This window comes from Scylla paramamosain, chromosome 7 (assembly GCF_035594125.1).
Source record: "Scylla paramamosain isolate STU-SP2022 chromosome 7, ASM3559412v1, whole genome shotgun sequence".
Classification (NCBI taxonomy): Eukaryota; Metazoa; Arthropoda; class Malacostraca; order Decapoda; family Portunidae; genus Scylla; species Scylla paramamosain.
Window position 1 is genome coordinate 11230001 of NC_087157.1, and position 14604 is coordinate 11244604.

General features: G+C 42.0%; 1 protein-coding gene and 1 long non-coding RNA gene across 9 annotated transcripts in view; one reads left to right on the plus strand and one right to left on the minus strand.

Moving 5' to 3' along the window:
- Nucleotides 1–5669, plus strand: part of LOC135101760 (uncharacterized) — a 62547-nt gene extending 56878 nt beyond the window's left edge. Inside the window, exons 3-5 of the long non-coding RNA XR_010269376.1 lie at nt 2495–2566; nt 2924–3392; nt 3537–5669. This is a non-coding gene — a long non-coding RNA (uncharacterized LOC135101760). The remainder of the gene's footprint in view (nt 1–2494; nt 2567–2923; nt 3393–3536) is intronic.
- The window catches only part of LOC135101757 (nascent polypeptide-associated complex subunit alpha, muscle-specific form-like), a 190186-nt gene that overhangs the window by 73831 nt on the left and 101751 nt on the right, over nt 1–14604 (minus strand). The window lies entirely within an intron of this gene.

Consider the following 14604-nt stretch of genomic DNA (forward strand, 5'->3'; position numbering starts at 1 on the left):
AGGTAATTAGTGCAGCAGTTAGTTTAGTGATGAATTTAACATTTAGTCTGATTGTTGGACAGTTAGTCAGATAGGTTAGATTGTTCTGTAGGTAGTTGTGTGTGTGTGTGTGTGTGTGTGTGTGTGTGTGTGTGTATGTGTGTGTGTGTGTGTGATAATGTGAGTGTGCAATTTAATCTTGTAACACAATATGTAAAGCATAAAAAAGGAGAACGAAAAAAAAAAGATATACATTTTTCCCCCGCCAGCAGCCAGCCAGGTGCAGTAATATCGGGTGACCCGAGGCGGGAGGGGCGAGAAAACCTGGCTGAGACTGCTGGTCCACATGTGCCGCCCCGAAAGTTGCTCCACCGATACTTGGGAGGGAAATGTAGGGAATTGATGCGACTTCGATTGCGAGGCTGAGTGAGGGGAGGAGATGGGGAGCAACAGTGAGGAGGGGGAGCTACTGTGGAGAGGAGGGTTGTGGTTGTCTGGGTCTCTCGTTTTCGCTGGAATGGCTCGTGGTGGAGATGAAGGGACCTTGGTCTCGCTGTTTGTACTTTGAAATCCGGTCCTGTGGCTTTGTGTCTCTTCCCTGACGCAGCTTTCTCTGTAGTGGTGGCTGTTAGACTTGTCCCGCGGCTCAACTCATTAAGGACTGGAGACGCTTTCTGAACTTTGTGAAATGACCGTTATTTGACGTGTTAGGGAAAGTTGTCAAGGGTAAAAGAAAGAAAAATAGCTCGCTCATAATCCCGTTGCAAAAGAAAAAAGAAATGGAGATCGTAGCGAAAGGCCAGTTTATTTTCTGAGGTGTTCTGGTTCTTCACAACAGTTCAGTTCGTAGGCAGGGAGAAATACAGAAACAGGAAGAGAGTTCCGGAGTTTACCAGTGAGAGATAAAGGAGCAAAATTGATTGTACTGAGTAAAAAAAAATTATATATATATATATATATATATATATATATATATATATATATATATATATATATATATATATATATATATATATATATATATATATATATATATATATATATTATGCGTGAGAGACTAGAAATGATTTTGAATTTCTGTATTATAAAAAGAATAGAATCGCAAACTTTGACTTCGATTTCTCGTGGCATCCTGAGTGAAATTAAGCTGATAACATGATGCTGAATGGATCAAAGACTTGGAAGATGCTCGCCTGGTTTTGGCTTGTTGGATAAAGGGGAGAGAAATTAGTAGGAAATGTAGGGAAACTCACACTGAGGCAGGAGGGAGTATTATGGTTTTTAACGTTCCAACGGCATGTTTTCTTCAGAGAGTATTATTAGGCACTGTTATGTTTCCATTTGTTCACTTATTAATGGGTGACGAACGTTGGAAGTGAGGTGAAACAATAGGGATCAGGTATAGGTGGATGCGACAGCCAAAACAAATTTACTCCGTATAGCTTGGAGTGTCAGAGAGCTTCGAGGACTGCCACTCACCCTCATTGGCATGGTGGTCGTCTTACAGTACTCTTGTTTCAGCTTGAGTTTTTCTGCAACCTTCCCCACTTATTGCCCTTGTATTGTGGATTGTGTGAAATGTTTTAGAGACTAACCGAGGACCTGTGATGGCATGAGACAGGGAGTTTGAAGATGTAAATGAATTAAGATTTGTACGGAAGGGACATTCACAGAACAAGTGTTGGAAAGAAGAAAAGAATAAAAACGAAAAATGAGTGAGTTGAAGATGGAAAGAGGAACGCATTAATCACCTACATTACCATAATTGTTTAGACAGGGTGCGTCACCAACGGAGGGAACATAATTTTGTTTTTTTTATCCTACAATAATTTTTCCTTCTTTAGTCAAAATATTCTCCAGTAAAAACCACCTCCTGTAATACCAATAATGTTAATGTAACGTATGAGACCGGAGAGATATTTTTAACTTCCTCGCGTACCATCCTGCCCACGGCCGCGTCCTTCCCTGTAAACCTATTACGTGTGACCTTCTGCTTTACTGGTGCGGCGTGTGGACGGTGCCTCTATCCCCTTCAAGCTGATCTTTTGGTTTTGCATGTAAAGAATGTTTGTTTTTCCCTCCCATTAATTCAGTTTTCCTCTTTATCCATTATTGCAACTGTCATCAACATTTTTCATTTTTTTTTTTTTTTTGTGATCGTTTTGTGTTCTGCCTTTTTTTTCGTTTTACTTTTTTATGTTCTTTTGTTTTCTGTTTTCTGTTTTATTTTCTTGTTATTTTTTGTTTAGTCTATTTTCAGTGTTTTTTTTTTCTTTACTCTTTTTGTGTTCTATTTTTACTTCGTTTTTTTTTTCTTTTTTGTTCTTTGTTCTGTCTTTTTCCATTGTCATTTTTATGCTCTTTTTTTCATTGATATTTTTTCGCCACCTTCCGTCATTAGCTGTATCAGCCATAACGTTTTCACTCTTTGGCACACACCTAGTAGACGATCCCTACTAAATCACCCTCTTTACATATCAAGAAATTTACTTCAATCACGAACGTTTCCTTCCAGACGCACAGAGTGAAAGAGACAGCGCTTACAAGCATCAAGTCTACCGGAGCCTCGGAGTCCTCCCCAAATAAGGTACAAATTTGTCTCGTATATAAGCAGGCGGACGCAGTAATACGTGCCGTATCTCACCATCTATTACTGTAAATACATACTTATAGATGAAGTGGCGTATAGATGTGCATGTGGTGAGGATGGAGTGATAAGGCAGCGGGTAAGGTCAGGGAAGACGAGATGGGAATATGTAGGTTAAAAACTGATAACGTAAGAATGATGAATTTTATGACGCACAAGAATATTGAGTAAGACGTTACGTAGAATATGTCACCCCGAGCACCTCCAGTCCAGCATTTTTGTGACAAGGTGAAGTGAGAAAAGTGACAACTGCACACCAAGTGAACGCAGGGACGACAGACTGCCTTGTATTTTCAGGAACCGTTTTGAAGAGAAAGTGAATGATGCACTCGAGCACAGTTTCGTGAAAGGAGTGTTTTTTCGTCCCGGAAGTGGGGGACGCGGGTCAGCTTCATCCTGCGGAGGAAGAAAGTTAACAGCGTAGCGGGTGGCAGACTAGCCTCCAGGTTCGCTCTTCTCGGAATGCAAAGAAAAGGAGAAGGTTGAAGCAAATTCAGGGAAAGGAAGTCGTGTGTCGCAAGCAGCTGTAGACGAATGTTTGCAGCGAGGTGAAGGGTGCTGCTGAGTTCTGAATGACGGAAATGCAAAACAGAAAAGGATTAACCAACACACCTCATGAAAAAAAAAAAGACCCTTGAAAACTAAAGGCATACACATGAGTGAAAACGAAAAGTAAGTGCCAAGAAGCTGCAGAGAAAGAAGGACCAAGACAAAGAGAACTAGATGAAGTGTTTAAAGATACAGGACATGACTTCAGAGGACAAAAGTAAGTGAAAGTGTGCCGACGTCCAGCAGGATCTGTCACGGCGGTAAGATAAGGGTGGGTGCCAGTTTGTTCATACAGTAATTGGTGAAATTTTAAAATAATGTGAATATAAATGTACATATATGTCTGCTTCTGTGTTTTCAGGTCTCAGGAAATGCAGGAGTCACTATCATCATCACCACGACATTACTGAGTGTGCTATTAAAAACACCATACGTGAGTGGAAAAACAAAAACAAAAAAACAAGGGATTACTATGAGAAACTAAGAAATAATAGCCTATATTACCACCATAAATAAAAAGAAAAAGAAAAAAACACAGCAGCAAAATACAAATATATGTAAAAAGTAAAGACGAATGAAAAAAAAAAAAGTGGAAGAAGAGAAGGAAGCAATACCCGCAGCGCCACAAGCAGTAATATAATGACAAACACAATCATCAGTCATGCGTGACCGAGACCATCGGTGATGCGACGGGAACTGGGAAGAGAGGGGAGGCGACGGTAGCGGCGGCGGCCTTCTAAATTGTGTTTTCTCGGCGCCCGGAACCAATATCTTGAGGCGCGACACGCTCACCTCCGCCAGATACTCGTACATGAAAACAAGGGAAGGCTGCGCTGCTGACATTAAAAAATTCACCAGTTAGACGTGTTATATTTTTTCCCAATACTGATCTGTGCTGGCTTATCTCTTAACTGTTCTGTCCTGTCTTCTATTGTGCCATCCTATTCTTTTTACTTATAACGTATGGTAGTATCATATAGTATACAAAAGATTACCAATTTGCCTCTTATTTTTACTGGGACTGAGTTGTGTTGGCCAATTTTTTCTTAAATATTTTGCTTTACCTTTTGCTGTGTTAGTATAATCAAACAACTTACTAAGTACCTAAGCGTCTATTGATCTTGTAACTGTTTTGCCGTATATTTTTTATATGTTAATAATTCTTTTACTGGTTGTTATTGAATAGTAATATAAGCAAACAGCTTTCAAAGGACCTAAGCGTGTATTACTGTATGTTTTCTCCTGTGCTTCTTTAAAAAGAATCAAAATGCTAATTATACCAAGCTAGTAGCAATTATTAACTTCATTTCGTGCCTGCATTCTCCAATATATTAGTTACTCGTGGCATATTCGAGTGGGTTTCATGGCCAGGACTGAGGCTATTCCAGCGGTCTATGTCTACAGGAACTCTGGAATTATTGTTAGGTCACGGAAAGGATTACTGGATGGAACGCCTCTTCGTCAGTATCAGTCCAATACAGCAGTCTCTTCATCTGTCAGCTCCCTAGTTCAATTAAATCAGATAGTCAGTCAGTCAGTATATTACGGACTTCATCAGTCGACCGGTCAGTCAGGAATTCAGTCAGTTGGTGCGATAAACTCTCACTCAATCAGTCCATCAGTCAGTCATTGTGGTAGTCTTTTTATTCAAGCTGTTAGTAGGTTAGTTAATCAATCAGTACAGCAGTCTCTTAACCATTCAGTCAGTCATTCTGGTAGTCTTTTGCTCAGACAGGTATTCAATGAGTGTGGTAGCCTCTTCCTGAGTCGATCAGTCATTCAGTCATTATAGCAGGTTCTTAGTCAGTCGGTCAGTCAGTCAATTAATAAGTCAGTCATTGTCGGTCAGTTCAGTAGTCTCTTAATCAAACAGTTGCTCACTCAGTCGATTAGTAAGCCAGTGTCAGTCAATGTGGCACTATCAGTCATCTAGTCAGTCAGTTAGTCAGTCAGTCAGTCAGTCAGTCAGTCAGTCAGTCAGTCAGTCACTGAGTCAACCAATCAGTCAGTCAATCTTTCAGTCAGTCACTCAACCAGTTAATCAGTCATTCAGTCAGTCAGTCAGACAGTCAGTGGTGCAGTCTCTCCATCAGTCATTTAGCTCGGTGTTCAAAAATACCCTTCCTTTTCGTTTTTCCACCGCACTGAGTAAAGCAGAAAGTGACCCCGGCAAACAAAAAAAAAAAAAAATACTGCCAGCTTTTCGTAATGAAAGAGAATTATTTGCTGTTTCAGGTGAGTTCTCTTAATTGGGAAGGTGTGCACGAGTTTGTGAAGGCGTGAGAACATTATAATTAGGCCATCTGATGATGGAGGGCAGCTGATGATAGAAGGCGACGTAAAAAAAAAAAAAAAAAGAAAGCTTATATAATAAAATACTGCAACGTTAGAAAATAAAACTGTTATATTTATAAAAGTCTCAAATGAGAAAAATATTGGTGGGATTTATAATAACAGAGATAAAGGAGTAAAATAACAGAATTGTAAAGGAAAACATTAAAGGAACAATGAAAATGACTGGTCATGACAACTGTAATTATGAATAAAAGGAAAAATGGAATTAATGAAGAGAAATCGCCTTAAAAAGCAACGAAAAATAAATGAATGTTGCAATAACGAAGAGAAAAGAGAGGGAAGAAATTAGGAGAGAAAATAAGAAAAATGGAAACAAATGTTGATGGCAGTTGCAATAATGAAGGAGAGAGAGAGAGAGAGAGAGAGAGAGAGAGAGAGAGAGAGAGAGAGAGAGAGAGAGAGAGAGAGAGAGAGAGAGGAAACACAAAAAGCAATGAAAAATATTGTTGGCAGTTGCAATCATGAAAAGAGAAAGTGATGGAAATAGCATTATGAAATTCAAAATCTAAAAATACAATGACAAACAAATAGTAATAATAGTTGCAATGGTGGAGAGAGAGAGAGAGAGAGAGAGAGAGAGAGAGAGAGAGAGAGAGAGAGAGAGAGAGAGAGAGAGAAATCGCAAGAAAATACAAAAATGCGAAATATATAGTGATGACAACTGCATTAGTGAAGATGAGAGAGAGAGAGAGAGAGAGAGAGAGAGAGAGAGAGAGAGAGAGAGAGAGAGAGAGAGAGAGAGAGAGAGAGAGAGAGAGAGAATTTCTAAGGGAAATAAAAATCAACACACGAACACGGAATAACAGCTTGAAGGGGAAGAAGGAGAGAGAGAGAGAGAGAGAGAGAGAGAGAGAGAGAGAGAGAGAGAGAGAGAGAGAGAGAGAGAGAGAGAGAGAGAGAGAGAGAGAGAGAGAGAGAGCGTGCACTCACACCTGCATCTATGACATTCTGAGGCTGGATGTCCTGAGTTGAAGGTCACACATAATAGGTTTACAGGCGAGGACGCAGCTGTGGGTGGGGGAAGAGAGACGAGGAAGCTGGAAATGTTTTACTCTTACGTTTGATTTGGATGTTTGACTGGAATATTTTACTTGTGTTTATTTATATTGAACCTTCGCTCCATTGTACTGGAAACAGTGATCATCTTTCATTATAGGGCGTGTGACTGCAGAACGAGATCACGATATAGGAATTTAATAAAGGAAAATTGATAAAAAAGAAAATAAATAAATAAAAGTGGCACGAACTTTGGAAATGGCGAGTGTGAAGAGAAAAGAAAAAAAATAGAAAGTAAAGAGTTTCATTTACACAAGGATTAAGAGAGACAAGAAAAAAAGAAAAAAAGTGGAACAGAATCAAATTAAACCGAACCAGACCGAAGTAAACTGAACTGAGCAATACACCACAGCGGGCGGCGTCTCCATCTCTCTCTCTCTCTCTCTCTCTCTCTCTCTCTCTCTCTCTCTCTCTCTCTCTCTCTCTCTCTCTCTCTCTCTCTCTCTCTCTCGTCTCCCTCTCCGCCTCCAGACCCTCGTTGGTGCGGCTCAATGACTATTTTCAGAAAGTTTATACGAGGGAGGAGCGGTGACAAAGATGTGGAGTTTTAGTTAGCCTTCATGGGGACGCGGCGCAAGTTTGGGATGATGGGAATGAGTGAGTCAGGAAAAGAGGGAGAGGAAAAGAGGAAATATTCACTCTTCCTTGACTAGAAAGAAAATGATGAGTTGGAGGAATTACGTCTTGTATTCGGTAGATGAGGAGTAAAAGTGTCAGTCTACTTCAGGTTTTGTCAGTGCGTCAGAAAAAGAGGGAGACGAGAAGAGGAAATATTCACTCTTCCACGACAAGAAAGAAGAAAGTCATGATTTGGAGTACTAATGTCTTTTATCCAGTAGATAAGGAAGATTATCACGTGAGCTTTTTAGAATAGAGATTTTTTTTTAATATGTTGGTACCTCCTTCTTGTCTTAAGGGGAATAATGAACAGGGACGTAACTTATGAAATGCTAATGATAATATGACACTTATTTTCACTTAATTTGAGTATTCCTTTATGATTTTAATTAGGAAAAATAAAGCTACAAACAATAAAATGGTTGAACTATTTATCATTACTACTACTATCATTATTATTATTATTATTATTATTATTATTATTATTATTATTATAAAATAGTTATTATTGTTGTTATTTATTTTTGCTATCAGGTGTCTTTCAAAATCATGCTCTGAACTTGTATAGTCGTGCTCAGAAGTCTAGTAATCTCTTGCACTTACGTTCTTTCACTGGATTTTGTGTTGTCCTCATCTTAAATCCTGTGATCTGCTGGCAATCTAGTAAAAGAACCAGTCATTTGATAGTCTTAGCGGATCAGATGAATGGAGAGGTAATACGCTAAACAAAGTGAAAGGGAGTTTGGGATTTATGTATTAGAGAGACCGATAAAAAAAATAGGTAAAATAAATAAGTGAAAATGAAATAAAATAAAAAAAAACTCTCAAATCCCGTTCCCGAAAAAAAAAAGACGATATGAGTAATACTGTGCATGTTAGTCGATTATTGACCATTACTATACCAGACCATTTCATTCACTTCGAGGTGATACGTATAACAAATGAAACAGTTCCGCGTAATCAGTCAAAACGTGACGCAAGTGCAGGTAAAATTGCTAAGAATCGCGAAGTAAAAGCAGCTTGCAACTCCTGAAATATTACACATTTTAGAGCTAAATCCCCTGTCTTCCATTTCCCCAGTCTAGTGCACGTATTGTAAAGGAAGCAGGTGCGTATTTCTGTGTGCTTCCTGAGTGCTTGCTTAAGGGACGAGTTTCTTCCTTCCCCTGTAAGTAGCTGCGCCAAACAGGTTCTGTCCAGTCTGCAATGTCCCACCAATTCCTGCTGCTGCTGCTGCTGCTGCTCTAGTTCTCTTGCAGCATCATAACCATCAGCGGAAGAGAGAAAGAGAGAGAAAGGAGGAAGAGATAAGAAAGAAATAAGACACACACACACACACACACACACACACACACACACACACACACACACACACACACACACACACACACACACACACACACACACACACACACACACACACACACATACTTGACTTGTCCTTTTCACCCTCATCTTCAGAGCTGCAGACTCCATTCTTCCTCCTCCTCCTCCTCCTCCTCCCACACGTACACAAGGAGGCTAATGGCTCTGGACGCCGATAAGAGCTTGTCCCCAATACCTCAGGGGCGGGGATATCAGGTGGGCGCCTCGGGGGCTTTAAGGGGGGCAGCGAGACTGCTGGAGGGGCTGGCGATGGATCAGGTGGAAGAGGTCAACGAGAGTATAAAGAAAAGAGATCAGTAGCTAAAAGAGAGAGAGAGAGAGAGAGAGAGAGAGAGAGAGAGAGAGAGAGAGAGAGAGAGAGAGAGAGAGAGAGAGAGAGAGAGAGAGAGAGAGAGATAGTGTGTGGGAGGGAGGTTAAAGAGGAGGCGGCGAAGGAGGACTTGGTATCAGGAAGGGAAAACCTTTACTGGTGAAGTGGATAGAGACTTGAATACACTACTACATGAGTTCGAATCTCTCTATACCTTATTTTCTTTTAATGCACTCTAGAAGTAAAAGAAGAGGAAGAACACGTATTACATTGTGACCTACTAACGGTACCAAAAGTGGCTTAAACGTGACCTGCATATGTGTGTTAAGTGCACGTTCCTCGACCTAATTATTCTTTTCCCTTTAAAGGAGATCGTATGTTCCCCAATTATGTGACCTGTGTACGTGTGTGTGTGTGTGTGTGCGTGCGTTCGTGTTACATTTGTTCGCGTCCCCCCTCCTTGTGTGCCCTCATGTCAAGAAAAAATTGGCTCCTCCCCCCACCACCCCTCCCGGCGGAAAGGAAAATAGTGGTTCTAACATGATGGCGACAATGAAGGAGGAGAAGGTGGAGGAGGAGGAGGAGGAGGAGATGGTGGTAGTGGTGGTGGTGGTGGTGGTGGTGATGAAGGAAGAGAAAGACTAGAAGAGGGAAGAAAGGGAAAGAAAATTTACAAAAAAAGCAGGAAAGATAAAGAATACAAAGAAAAAATAAACAAACGAAAAAAAGAAAGAAGAAAAGTACAAGAATAAAAATAAAAAAAAATAAAATACAAAAGAAAAAAATGTTGCACAGGAAAAAGAAAATAAAAAAAACGAAAAAAAAGAAAAACAAGACCTAATACCAAGAACAAGAAACACCTACATATATTAGAACAACAACGAAAAAACAATACAATATATATATATATATATATATATATATATATATATATATATATATATATATATATATATATATATATATATATATATATATATATAATTTAAATGACGCCCACGTTTCTTTCCCTCAGATAATTCTATCACTTTTAATAGCAAAGGACAGGAGTGACGTAAGCACATACCTTCTTGTGAATGTCACTGGGCCCCCGCGGTGTAAGATAAATATGAAAGCGAGATTCCATTTCCCGAGAGTGATGAACGAAGCGAAGAGGAAAGAGGAGCAGGAGAAAGATGAGAAAAAAAAAAAAAAAAACACACACACACTAAAAAAAGGAGGGAAGTATGAGTAAAAATAAAGAAACAATAGGATAAGGATTTCTGTTAGTAGGAAAGGGGAAAATACAGGAGAAAAAACAACTAGGTAAAAAAGGAGGATGAGAGAAGAAAAAGGAAAGGATGGAGAAGGCGAAGGTGCAAGGGTAGGACATGTGTGGGTGTTGCATGATGGGTAGTGGTGGTAGTGATGTATTTTGTTGTGGAAGGAGAGAAAGAGGTGGGAGGAAGGTAGTACATGTGTGGGTGTAGTAGTGATGCATTTTACCATGGGAGGCATGAGGCAGGTGGGAGGTAAGGCGTGGATGTGAGCGTGATAGAAATGAGACAAACCCGAACACGTACTTGTAACATTAGTTTTAGAAGTAGAATGATACTAGAATGAACCTTCATTTGTCAGAGTAAATACAAAATCCTAACGATGTATAGGTATTGGGCACACACACACACACACACACACACACACACACACACACACACACACACACACACACACACACACACACACACACACACACACACACACACACACACACACAGTTCTACAAATTGTCCTTTCTTTTCTCTTTTTTCTTTCTTTCTTTCTCTTTTTTTCCTTTCTCTCAGTTGTATTCGCATTTGCATCCAGTCAATTTGCAAGTCGGCGGAAACGAAGTTACGTGGACCAAACCTTGTTACCCAACGAATAGAAGTGTTTAAGTTTTCACAGCCATTACGTTGTCCAGTCAAGCCCTTTGTGTGCGTTATTCTACACACACACACACACACACACACACACACACACACACACACACACACACACACACACACACACACACACACACAAAAGAGGACAAAGAGGACAGGTATTCACATTTTGACAGACAATAGTTAGAGTTTCAAGAGGACAAGAGGAATCAAGAGTCAAGATGAAGGGTGGAGGAGGGACAGTGGAGCGGCTGGCGGGAGTGCGTGGGTGTGGGTGGAGTTGCAGGTGGAGTGGGAGGTGAGGGGAGCAGTGAGGGCGGACCGGAAGGGAAGGTTTAGGAGGCTGGGGGGTGTTAGGGGAGCCGGAAGCGTAGGTGGGATGAAAGTAATGGAGGAACATCGATTTGAACGCAGGAGGGAATGCGGTAGTGTGTGTGTGTGTGTGTGTGTGTGTGTGTGTGTGTGTGTGTGTGTGTGTGTGTTGTGTGTACGTGCGTGATTGTCTGCACCAAAGACCAACAAGGTTCTTTGTCTGTTTTACGTGCTTTTTGACTGGTTTTGTACGTGGCCGTTTGTGTGTGCGTGCGTGCGTGCGTACGTGCATGCGTGCGCGCGTGCGCGCATGAGGTGTGCTTAAGAGGCCCTTTGGTCTTACTTGCGGTGCTTGTTTCCTGGCGAAGAGAGGAGTGGAGTGGGTCGCCAAGAGCAATTAATAATGACTTGAACCAGAGAGAGAGAGAGAGAGAGAGAGAGAGAGAGAGAGAGAGAGAGAGAGAGAGAGAGAGAGAGAGAGAGAGAGAGAGAGAGAGAGTTGGTACATGGACTCACTCCCTTTCCAACCAAGCACCTCTGTTGTTCTCACCCACGTTTCCTTTCCATCCACCACCACCACCATCTCCTCCTCCTCCTCCTCCTCCTCCTCCTCCTCCTCCTCCTCCTCCTCCTCCTCCATACTGCTGTGTGGCGTGGCGGGCAAGACAAACACACAATCAGAGCCACCATTCCACTCGTTAGGCTGAGGTGCTCACAACGCCTGCTGCAGGAGAGGGAGGAGGAGAGCCTGGGTGCTTTTGATGGCGCTAGACTCCTCCTTATCACTGAGTACTGGGCGGGAGTCTCAGAGGCGACACTAGGAGGCGGGAAGGCAGAAGACGGAACGGGAAGGAGTGAAAGAGAAGGGCGGAGAAAGAACGATAGAGGAACAGGTGAAGGAAAAATGTAGGAACTCAGTAAGCAAGGAGGGAGTGTAAGAGGGGAAGTGGGAAAGATAGAGGAACAGGGATAGGAGAAATGAAAGAGCTAAGGAAGAAAGGAATAAGTGACAGGGAGAGAGGGGGGCAGTGAAAGGAGAAATAGGAAAGTTAAGGAAGCAAGGAAGTAGGAAGGGGTGAAAATGGAAATGATGCGAAGGAAAGAGAGAGCACGAGAGAGGGAAGAAGGAACAAGGGAAGGAGAAACACAAAAATTAAGTGAACAAAAAGTATAGGAAAGGACGAAAGTAGAGAGATTACAGAGGAATACAGAACAAGAAAAGGAGAGGGAGATGGAAAGGAGAAATGCAAGACTTAAGGAGATAAAGAAATAGGAAGGCATGAAAGTAGTAAAGAACGAGGAAAACAAAGAGAAAAAGGACACAAGAGAGAAGAAGGGGAAGAATGTGAAAAAAAATGAAGGAACTAGAAAGAAATGTGAGAGGGAATGGTGCACGAAAGAGGGAGAAAAGTGAAGAAGAGAGGAATGAAGAGGAAGGGAGTTAGGGAAGAAAGGAACTGAGTGAGAGATAGAAAAGTAGGGTAAGGGGGAAGAAGAAAGAGAATAGTGGAGGAGAAATGGAGCAAAGGAGGGGAGATGTAAAGGAGAGAGAGATGAGAGTGGAGAGACAGTCAGGGAGGTTGGAAATGGGTGAGAAGAAAAGAGGGAAGAAGGACAGGAGAGGGTGGAAAGAGAGGAAAGTGGAGGAAGCAAGGAGAAATTGAGTAAAGGAGGGAGATAGGAAGGAAGAGAGAAAGTGAAGGAGGAAAGGCGAAATGAAATAAAGGAGGGAGATAGCAAGGAAGAGAGAGAAAGGAAAGTGCAAGAGGAAAGAAATAAAGTAAAGGAGGGAGATAAGAGGGAAGAGAGACAGGAAAAAATGGAGTAAAGGAGAGAGGTAGGAAGGACTGGAGGGAAGGGAGAAGTAGGGAGGAGGATTAGTAGTGACGCTGGTATCTGCAAACGCTCCTATTTGAATACCATTTTTGCAGCGTTTTTCTTGCTACATTCAGTGCCTCCCTTGTTCCGGTGTTCCAGCTGCTTGTATGTGCCTGCAGCTGCCGCGTGTTTCCAAGTACGCGAGTCCCAGTCATGTTTGGTGTGTCTTTGTCTTACTTGCTGGCTCTGGTGATGGTAGTGGTGGTGGTGGTGGTGATGGTGCTGCTACTGCTACTGCTACTGCTACTGCTACTGCTACTACTACTACTGATACTGATATTGCTACTGCTGCTAGTGCTGCTGCTACTACTACTACTACTATTACTACTACATAAAAAATACAACAACCACTACTACTACTATTACTACTACTACTACAACTACTATAGCTGCTCTTATTACTACTACTACTACTACTACTACTACTACTACTACTACTACTACTACTACTACTACTACTACTACTACTACTATCATCATCATCATCGTCATCTTAACCATTAATCACGCACTCTATGATAAAGATCCCGCCACGTCGCAGGAAACGTAAACACGTCTCACCTGAACGCCTTCCTGTGTCCTCAGCTCCACAGCAAGCACGTCCACAGGTCACCGAACCCTCTCCCTCCCCTCCCAGCCTCCCCTCCCCCGAGACACCCCTCCTTGATGGCCTGTAGCTGCCTGTAACCTTCCTGCTCCATTGCCCTAACACGCTCCGTCATGAAACTCCGGCCTGCACCATTAGAGAGACGTAGGATGATAATAATAATGATAATAATAATAATAATAATAATAATAATAATAATAATAATAATAATAATCTTTTACCTACTAATTGAAGTCGACACGTTTAATTACTATAACTGATACTATAATTCTCCTCCTCCTCCTCCTCCTCCTCCTCCTCCTCCTCCTCCTCCTCCTCCTCCTCCTCTTCTTCTTCTTCTTCTTCTTCTTCTTCTTCTTCTTCTTCTTCTTCTTCTTCTTCTTCTTCTTCTTCTTCTTCTTCTTCTTCTTCTTCTTCTTCTTCTTCTTCTTCTTCTTCTTCTTCTTCTTCTTCTTCTTCTTCTTCTTCTTCTTCTTCTTCTTCTTCTTCCTCCTGCTCCTCCTCCTCCTCCTCCTCCTCCTCCTCCTCCTCCTCCTCCTCCTCCTCCTCCTCCTCCTCCTCCTCCTCCTCCTACCACCACCACCACCACCACCACCACCCCCACCACCACCACCATCATCACCACCACCACCACCGCCACCACCACCACCACCACCACCACCACCACCTCCATCAAGGCTTATCGCTTCTCTCCGTCATTTGGAACACACAACACACACACACACACACACACACACACACACACACACACACACACACACACACACATACAAACACACACACACACACACACACACACACACACACACACACACACACACACACACAGTTTGCAGACTCGGTTTTGCGATTATTCCAGTTCAGGTGTTGACTGTGCCTCGTCCAGAGGAAGGAGGAGGAGGAGGAGGAGGAAGAACTGTAAAATCTGGGCGCAGAAGGACATGAGTGGAGGGTGAGGAGGAAGTCTGAAGAAGGAAGAATGGAGAAGGAGGAAGAAGAGGAG